Below are 10,767 nucleotides of genomic sequence, written 5' to 3'. Positions count from 1 at the left end.
AATTTTGAGATAACAATATCCATATCCAGACTTCTAAAGAATTTTATTTTGTATATAATTGTTGCTTTGTGCTACAGGATTATGCATATAATGCTAAAAGATAGTCCCAATAGTCTTTCTGTACCTATGCTGTTCAAAAATGTTAGATGGAATAAAAAGGAACTTTCTTTCCATATTATTTAGCTCCAAAGCTTCTAATATGACATAAAGATTAATAACTTTCTCCTGATAAACTGTCATGCATTGATAATCCTTTAAAAGGATGTCTAATTTTCCTATTACATTTATCCTGGAAATTATTTTTCTATTGCTTTTGAAAAGAAACTTTCTCAGTGTAACTACTGGAAATAATCTCAAGTTATTGCCATTATCCATACCCTCAAAATAATATGCCACTGTGAATATTTGTTGTAAAATGTAATACTTGTTTGGAATAGCTAGAAGTAAATACCTGAACTATCAAACTGCAACCCAGTAGCCGTGACTCCTGAAGATGATTGTATAACAATGTAGCTTACAAGGGGTGACAGTGTGATTGTGAAAGCCTTGTAGATCACACTCTATCCAGTATATGAATGAGTGGGTAGAAAAATGGGGACAAAGCCCAAATGAAAAATAGGGTGGGATGGGGGGTGATTTGGGTGTCCTTTTTATTTTTATTTGTTTCTCCTTATTTTCACTTTTTCTGGTACAAGGAAAATGTTCAAAAAATAGATTGGGGTGATGAATGCACAACTACATGATGGTACTGTGAACAACTGATTTACACTTTGGATGATTAGATGGTATGTGAAAATATCTCAATATTGAACTTAAAAAAATGTAATGCTTGTACTTAAAGATAATGGTCTTCCATTATTTACATATCAAAGTTCAGAATACAGTTGTTTTACATTTTCAAAGACACATTTATTGATTTTTATGTGACTGGAGAAGCTAACCATTTTGCTTATCTTGACAAAATATTAAAAATGATCTGATAATTATTTTGTGCTGTTGTGTTCAAAAGGAATGGAAGTCATTATTTAGAAAGGACTTTTTTGATGAGCAAAAATAACACATCAGTAATATCATCTGGTCACTCGTATTAAATTTAATTAAGCATAAACTTCAACTAACTTATTTTCTTTAGAATTTATATACACACATATACATTCTCAGTCAATTATAATTATTGAGATAGTTATGTTCTATGACGTTGCTGCAGGTACTGAATTAGTAAATACTAAGCCATTGCCCCTAGGGAAATTTAGGCTGAAGTTACGATTCTCTGAGCCTCTGGTCATAACATTTCTTCAACCTACCAATGCATAACCTTGCTTTATGTGTATTTCTGCTTGTTTAAAAACACCTTCTGTCTTTTGCTTCCTCCTAAAATTTGAATAAAATGATTATCAACGAATTTCTTTCTTTCACCAGCCTTTTAGAGACTCTTCTGCTTTAACTCTATATAAAAACAATGTCATTGCCTCAGAACATTTTAGAACAACATTCTAAAAAGCATCCAAACATAATTTTAAGCAAATTTAACCATTAATTGAACTGGGGGTAGGTAATTGGGGCTCATTAAATAAGGTGATGATTCATTAACATTGAACTCACGGCCAAGAGCCCTCTAACTCATGTCTGAACAGAGCTTACCAAACACTTGTATTTTCCTCATAAGGCATGTCACAGGCTTCTTGTGCTTAGAAACAGGAGACAGCATTTCAGCATTACACTTGGGGACTATTTTAATCTGTGAAATCACCAATAATAAAGCACAAGAATTTGAAAAATGTGGCACTAAGTATACTGTGAAAAGGAAACTTGTTTACAGGATGAAAGCTGAAACAAAGAGCCAGAATGTGCTTTGCTCTACATTAGCTGGGACTGTGCACATTGGGTGACTCAAAGTTTTTACTGCTTTGTGCTTATCCATAAATGGTCTTGAAAGTGTTGCAAATATTGATTTGGGGTCACAAAAAATTTTACCTAGGAGGCAAATTCACAAATATTGAATCCATGAAAAATGAAGAATAACTGTATTTATGCATGTGTGTGGATAGCTAGATAGATATAGATCTAGAATTCTTGTTTTGCGATTGTTCAAAATTATTTTCTGTATTCCATAAATATCTGAAAATTTTTAAAATTTTAAAACAATTTTAAAAAAAGGAAATAAGCCTTGGACGAAAATATGTCTACCAAACAATGGAAAAAAATTTTATTTCATGATTTTCCTTAAAACAGCTTGTTGCATTGGTTGTCATTTGCATTTTGAGTTTGTAGTGTGAGAACTTGAAACTTATCTCTCCTCACTGACACTTCCAAAAATTTGGGTAATGGTTTGTAATTTCATCATTTATTCAAGTTGTAGGGCCTGAGTTTTGCATGAGTTTCACGTGGAGCATGTTGCTAATGTCAACTATTTACCATTCATTTATTCAAGAATGAATACCTTTTAAATAATGATGAAACTTTGGTTAAAAATGTGCAAAGAATCTCTTCCACAAAGGTACTGGAACAACTCAGTAGCCACATTCAAAAACATGAAAACAGACCCCTTCTTTATCTCACACACAAAACTAACTCAGTAATTTTATAGACCTTAACATAAACTAAGTTTTATGTTATCCTAGAAAAGCATCTTTAAATATAATTCAGCACATTTTTTTCTCATCTTAATTATTTTTGTTACAGTTTGATTTATCTTCCCCCTTTGTGCATATTGATATCATATTTCTGGCAACCTTAAAATAAAATCTTTCTTAAAGTAAAAACTTAATGAGGATTAGTATGCATCTGGAATTTCAGCTTCTTTTGGCTACCAGCAACATGAAATCTAGTATAGGAGGCATTCCCGAGGATGCCATTATGCATAGTATGCTGCAGAAATAATTGCCAGAGACATTGACTCAGAATGTGGGCTCTAGTGTCACAAAAGTTTCAAATATCAGTTGCTTGCAAGTACATATGTTTTTCTTTTTGTTTATTCATTTTTATTGAGATATATTCACATACCATGCAGTCATACAAAGCATACATTCAATTTTTACAGTACCATTATATAGCTGTGTGTTCATCACCAAAATTAATTTTTGACATTTTCATTACCACACACACAAAAATAATCAGAATAAAAATTAAAGTGAAAAAGAAAAATTAAAGTAAAAAAAAACACTGGGTGCCTCCCCCCCATTTTTCTACTCATCCATCCATAAACCAGACCAAGGGGAGTGTGGTCCATATAACTTTCCCAATCACATTTTCACCCCTCATCAGCTACATTTTTGTATAATCGTCTTCAGGATTCATGGGTTCTGGGTTGTAGTTAGATAATTTTAGGTATTTACTGCTGGCTATTCCAGTCCATTAGAACCTAAAAGGGTTGTCTGCATTGTGTGTAAGAGTGCCCACCAGAGTGACCGCTCAGCTCCTTTTGGAATCTCTCTGCCACTGAAGTTTATTTCATTTCCTTTCACATCCCCCTTTTGGTCAAGAAGATGTTCTCCATCCCATGATGCTGAGTCTAGATTCTTCCCCAGGAGCCATATTCCACATTGCCAGGGCGATTTACTCCCCTGGGTGTCAAATCCCACATAGTGGGGAGGGCAGTTACTGCACCTGCCAAGTTGGCTTAGCTGGAGACAGAGGGCCACATCTGAGCAATAAAGAGGCATTTGGGAGGAGGCTCTTAGGCACAATTATAGGGAGGCCTAACCTCTCCTTTGCAGCAACAGTCTTTCCAAGGGCAAGTCCCATGGTAGAGGGCTCAGCCCATCAAACCACCAATCCCCTATGTCTGTGAGCACATCAGCAACCAGTGAGGTGGGGAAGCCCAACACCCCTGCATTCTCCACCAGCTCCTCAAGGGGGCTCTGCATATTTTTTTCATAATTATTTTTTAATTAACTGTTTTTTTTAAATTAACTATATCAAAAATTTTTTTTTAAAAAATACAAATACAAAAACATTTCAAACAAACCATAACAAGGGAGTAAGAAAAAGACAACTAACCTAAAATAACTACTTTACTTCCAACATGTTCCTACTTTACCCCAAGATAATAACTTAATATAGCAACATTTCTGTGAACTTGTTCCTACCATACCCATCAGAAATTAACAAACCATAGTCATCCTGGGCATCCCAGAATGATAAATTTACCCACGATAGCTTATCTGTTCTTATTGGGTTATCGTACCCCCTACCTTAATTGCTCTCTATCACAATTTCCCCTACATTCTACATTATAAACCATTTATTTTACATTTGTCAATGTTCACATTAGTGGTAGCATGTAAAATTTCCTTTTTGTGCCTGGCTTATTTCGCTCAGAATTGTGTCTTCAAGGTTCATCCATGTTGTCATATGTCATATGTTTTACGACATAGTTCCTTCTTACTGCTGCACAGTATTCCATCGTGTGTATATACAACATTTTATTTGTCCATTCATCTGTTGAAGGACATTTGGGTTGTTTCCATCTCTTGGCAACTGTGAATAATGCTGCTATGAACATTGGCGGGCAGATATCTGTTCACGTCACTGCTTTCAGATCTTCTGGGTATACACTGAGACATGCAATCACTGGATTGAAGGGAAACTCTATATCTATTTTTCTAAGGAAGTGCCAGACTGACTTCCAGAGTGTCTGAACCATTATACAGTCCCTCCAACAATGATATAGAATTCCAGTTTCTCCACATCCTCTCTAGCATTTGTAGTTTCCTGTTTGTTTAATGGCAGCCATTCTAATTGGTGTGAGATGGTATCTCATTGTGGTTTTAATTGCATCTCTGTAATAGCTAGTGAAGCTGAACATGTTTTCATGTGTTTCTTGGCCATTTGTATTTCCTCTTTAGACAATTGTCTTTTCATATCTTTTGCCCATTTTATAATTGGGCTCACTGTACTATTGTCATTGAGTTTCAGGATTTCTTTATATATACAAGATATTGGCCTTTTGTCAGATACATGGTTTCCAAAAAATTTCCCCATTGAGTTGGCTGCCTCTTCACCTTTTTGAAAATTCTTTTGAGGTACAGAAACTTCTAAGCTTGAGGAGTTCCCATTTATCTATTTTTTCTTTTGTTGCTTGTGCTTTGGGTATAAAGTCCAGGAAGTGGCCACCTAATACAAGGTCTTGAAGATGTTTCCCTACATTATCTTCCAGGAGTTTTAGGGTACTGTCTTTTATATCGAGATCTTTGATCCACTTTGAGTTAATTTTTGTGTAGGGTACGAGTTAGGGGTCCTCTTTCATTCTTTTGGACATGGATATCCAACTCTCCCAGCCCCATTTGTTGAAAAGACTGTTATGTCCCAGTTCAGTGACTTTGGAGGCCTTATCAGAGTTCAGTCAGCCACAGATCTGGGGGTCTATCTCTGAATTCTCAATTTGATTCCATTGATCAATATGTCTATCTTTGTGCCAGTACCATGCTGTTTTGACTACTATGGCTTTATAATAAGCTTCAAATTGAGGGAGTGTAAGTCCTCCCTCTTCGTTTTTCTTTTTTTGTGTGTTTTTAGCAATTCGAGGCATCTTCCCTTTCCAAATAAATTTGATAACTAGCTTTTCCAAGTCTGCAAAGTAGTTTGCTGGAATTTTGATTGATTGGTATTGCATTGAATCTGTAGATGATTTTGGGTAAAATTGACATCTTAATGACATTTAGCCTTCCTACCCATGAACACAGAATAGTATTCCATCTTTTAAGGTCCCTCTCTATTTCTTTGAGTAGAGTTATGCAGTTTTCTTTGTATAGGTCTTTTTCGTCTTTGGTTAAATTTATTCCTAGGTACTTGATTTTTTTAGTTGCTATTGAAAATTGTATGTTTTTCTTGAGTGTCTCTTCAATTTGTTCATTTCTAGCATATAGAAACATTACTGAAGTATGTGCATTAATCTTGTATCCAGCTACTTTGCTAAATTTGTTAATTAGCTCTTGTAGCTGTATCATCGATTTCTTAGGGTTTTCCAGATATAAGATCATATCATCTGCAAATAATGACAGCTTTACTTCTTCCTTTCCAATTTGGATGTCTTTAATTTCTTTGTCTTGCCAGATTTCCCTGGCTAGCACTTCTAGCACAATGCTGAATAACAGTGGTGACAGTGGGCATCCTTGTCTCATTCCTTATCTTAGAGGGAAGGCTTTCAGTCTCTCGCCATTGGGTACTATACTGGCTGTGGGTTTTTCATATATGCTTTTTATCATATTGAGGAAGTTTCCTTCAATTCCTGCCTTTTGAAGTGTTTTTAGCAAAAAGGGATATTGGATTTTGTCAAATGCTTTTTCAGCATCTATTGAGATGATAATTTGGTTTTTCTCTTTTGATTTGTTAATGTGTTGTGTTACATTGATTGATTTTCTTATGTTGAACCATCCTTGCATGCCTGGAATGAACCCCACTTAGTCATGGTGCAAGATTTTTTAAATGTGTCTTTGGATTCAATTTGCAAGTATTTTCTTGAGAATTTTTGCATCTATATTCATTAGGGAGATTGGCCTGTAGTTTTCCTTTTTTGTAACACCTTCACCTGGTTTGGGTATTCGATTGATGTTAGCTTCATAAAATGAGTTAGGTAGTGTTCCATTTTCTTTGATGTTTTGAAGGAGTTTGAGTAAGATTGGTGTCAGTTCTTTTTGGAAAGTTTGGTAGAATTCCCCTGTGAAACCATCAGGCTCTGGGCATTTATTTGTGGGAAGCTTTTTGATGACTGATTGGACTCTTTGCTTATGATTGATTGGTTGAGTTCTTCTACTTCTTCTCTGGTAAGTTTAGATTGTTCATGTTTCCAGGAAATTGTTCATTTCCTCTACATTATACAGTTTGTTGGCATACAGTTGTTCATAGTATCCTCATAATTTTTTTTAATTTCTTCAGGATCCACAGTAACATCACCTTTCTCATTCATTATTTTGTTTATATGGGTCTTCTCTCTTTTTGATTTTGTCAGTCTAACTAGGGGCTTTTTCAATCCTGTTGATCCTCTCAAAGAACAAACTTTTGGTGATATTTATCCTCTCTATTGTTTTTTTGGTCTCTATGTCATTTATTTCTGCTGTAATCCTTGATATTTCTTTTTTTCTACTTGGTTTAGGATTGGTTTGCTGTTCATTTTCTAGCTTCTTCAGTTGATCCATTAGTTCTTTGATTTTTAGCTCTTGCTTCCTTTCTAATGTGTGCATTTAGTGCTAAAAATTTTGCCCTCAGTACTGCTTTTGCTGCATTCCATAGGTTTTGTTATGTTGTTTTCTCATTTTCCTTCATCTCTATACATTTAGCAATTTCTCTTGCTATTTCTTCGTTAACCCACTGATTGCTTAGGAGCATGTTGCTTAACCTCCAGGTATTTGTGAATTTTCTAAGTCTCTGATGTTTATTGACTTCTAATCTTATTCTATTGTGGTCAGAGAATGTGCTTTGAATGATTTCAATCTTTTTAAATTTATTGAGGCTTGTTTTATGTCCCAGCATATGATCTATTCTGCAGAAAGTTCCGTGATCACTAGAGAAGAATGTGTATCCTGGTGATTTGGGATGTAATGTTCTATATATGTCTGTTAAACATAATCATTTATCAGTTTGTTTAGGTTTGCTGTTTCCTTATTGGTCTTCTGTCTGGTTGATCTATCTATAGGAGAGAGTGATGTGTTGAAGTCTCCCATAATTATTGTGGAAACATCAATTGCTTCCTTTAGTTTTGCCAGTGTTTGTCTCATGTATTTTGTGGCACCTTGAATGGGTGCATAAACATTTATGATTGTTATTTCCCCTTGTTGAATTGCCCCTTTTATTAGTATGTAGTGGCCTTCTTTGTCTCTCATAACATCCTTGCATTTACAGTCTATTTTATCTGAGATTAAGATTGCTACTCCTGCTTTCTTTTGGCTATAGCTTGCATGAAATATATTTTTCCATCCTTTCACTTTCAATTTCTTTGTGTCCCTGTGTCTAAGATGAGTCTCTTGTATGCAACATATTGATGGTTCATATTTTTTGATCCATTCTCCCAATCTGTCTTTTAATTGGGGAATTTAATCCATTTACATTCGACATTATTACTGTGAAGGCATTTCTTGAATCACCCATCTTATCCTTTGGTTTATGTTTGTCAGATATATATTTTTTCCCTCTCTCTCTTATTGTCCTTTAATGTACCCCTACTGAATCTCTTTAGTGCTGAACCTTTCTCCATCTCTCTCTCTCCTTTCTTTGTTTCTCTGTTGGTAGGGCTCCCTTTAGTATCTCAAGTAGGGCAGGTCTCTTGTTAGCAATTTCTCTCAGCATTTGTTTGTGAAAAATTTAAGCTCTCCATCAAGTTTGAAGGAGAGCTTTGCTGGATAAAGAATTCTTGGTTGGCAATTTTTCTCTCTCTGAGTTTTAATATGTCATGCCACTGCCTTCTCACCTCCATGGTGGCTGCTGAGTAGTCACTACTTAGTCTTGTGCTGTTTCCTTTGTAAGTGGTGAATTGCTTTTCTCTTGCTGCTTATATGTTTTTCTGAATCTCATATATCTTAACTGTAAAATGAAAAATTATTCTTATCTCATAACATGATAGTATTTCTGAATCACTTGACATACCACCTTGTATATAGTTTTCTTTCATTTTCCTCCTCAGGTAAAACCAAATTCTGTTCAGATTTATTTTTTAATATACAAAGTATTTCTTTGATATGGAAATGAAATGTATTAAATCAATTTCTGTATTATAAAATAAGAATATCTCAAGCCAATAACTTAACCTTCCTCCTTAAGATACAGAAAATAGAAGAGCCAATTAAATCTAAAGAAATAATAAAGACTAGAGCAGAAATAGTGTAAGCAAATAGAAAAATTAAAGAAAATCAATGACACCGAAAGTCATTCTATTTATAATATCAGTACAATTTTCTTTCACTAGATATTTAAGACAAAAGAGAAAGACTTGAATTATTAAAACTAGGAATGAATGATAGGGTGTTAATACTGACCTAATGTAAATAAAAGGAGTATAAGATATCACTGTCAAAAACTGCATGCCAACAAATTACAAATTAGAATCTGAGCACAAAAACTGACCCATGAAGGAACAGGAAATCTGACTAGACCAGCAAAAAGTAAAGAGATTGAAATAGACACTGGAAAACTTTCCATGACCAGGCCTGGTTGACTTCACTTGTGAATTCTGACATAGGCTAAACATTTAGAGTAGTAAAGCGAATTCTTGAAAATCTCTTTCAAAAGATAAAACAGGAGGGAACACTCCCCAATTCATTCTGTGAGACCAATATTACCCTGATAACAAAATCAGGCCAAGACATAATAAGAAAAGAAAACTAAAGGGCAATATCTCTTATGAATGTAGACACTTAAATTTCCCTCCGTGTTCTACCTAACCAAATCCAACAACATGTATAAAGGATTATGCCTCATAACCAAATGGCATTTATCCCAGGAATTCGAGGTTGGTTTAATATCCAAAAATCATTTAATGCCACACACCATAAAAGTAGACAAAATAACTAAAACCTTATGATGATCTCAGTAGATACAGAGAAAGAATTTAAGAAAACCCAGCATCCTTAAATGATAAAAACTCTCAGCAATCTTAGAATGAAAAAGAACTTCCTCAAACTGATAAAAAGACATCTATGAAAAACCCACAGTTCACATCAAACTGAAATGAAAGGCTAAATGGTATCCCCCCTAAGATTAACTACAAGAAAAGTATGTCTGTCTGCCTCTGCCACTTGTATTCAACATTATACTGGAAGTTCTAGCCAGAGAAATTATGCAAGGAAAAGAAATAAAAGGCATCCAGATTGGAAGAAAGAAGAAAAATTATCTGTATTTTTAGATGACATGTCCTTGTATTTAGAAAATCCTAAGGAATCCGATAAAAACTCCTGGAACTAACATATTAGTTTAATATGCTATAAAGTGAATATAGAAAAATCAATTGTATCTATATGCCAGCAACTAACAATATGTAAGTTAAATTAATAAAATGATTACATTTGAAAGAATATCAAAATTAATGAGACACTTGGGAATGAATTTAACAAATTCCCAATTTCCCTAGTGGAAAACAAATGCTCTGAAAAAAATTTTTTTTCTAAGAAATTAAAGAAGCCTAGTAAATGGAAAGATAGCCCAAGTACATGGATAAGAAGACATTATTTTTAAGATGAAAATGCATCCTAAATTAATCTATAGGTTCAACAAAATAGCTATCAAAATACCAGCTGCCATTTTTGCAGAAATTTATGAACTGATACTAAAATTCATATGGATATGCCAAGGGCCCAGAATAGCCAAAGCAATCTTGAAAAAGAATAACAAAAATTTATGACTCACATTTGCTGATTTCAAACTTACTATAAAGATACACTAATTAAGATAATGTAGTATCATCATAATGGTAGCCATTAGTTCAATGGAATAGAATTGAGAGCCCAGAAAAAGCCTTAATATTTATGGTCAATTGATTTTTCAGAAAGATGCCAAGACAATTCAATGATGAAAGCTCAAACTTTTCAAAAAATAGTGCTGGGGAAAACTCTATACACATGCAAAAGAAGGAATATAGACCCTTTCCTTACACCATAAACAAAACTTAACTCATTATTCATCATCAAATTAAATGTATGAGCTAGAAATATAAAACTCTCGGTTTGCAAGGCTTCTATGAAAAATACCACACAATGGGTTGGCTTCAACAATTTGTTGTCTCAAGGTTTTGAAGGCTGGAAGTCCAAACTGCAGATATCTGCAAGGCCATGATTTCTC

The sequence above is a fragment of the Choloepus didactylus genome, chromosome 12, assembly GCF_015220235.1.
Source record: "Choloepus didactylus isolate mChoDid1 chromosome 12, mChoDid1.pri, whole genome shotgun sequence".
Taxonomy (NCBI): domain Eukaryota; kingdom Metazoa; phylum Chordata; class Mammalia; order Pilosa; family Megalonychidae; genus Choloepus; species Choloepus didactylus.
The sequence above is the reverse complement of the archived record's forward strand: the minus strand, read 5'-3'. Positions refer to the sequence as shown.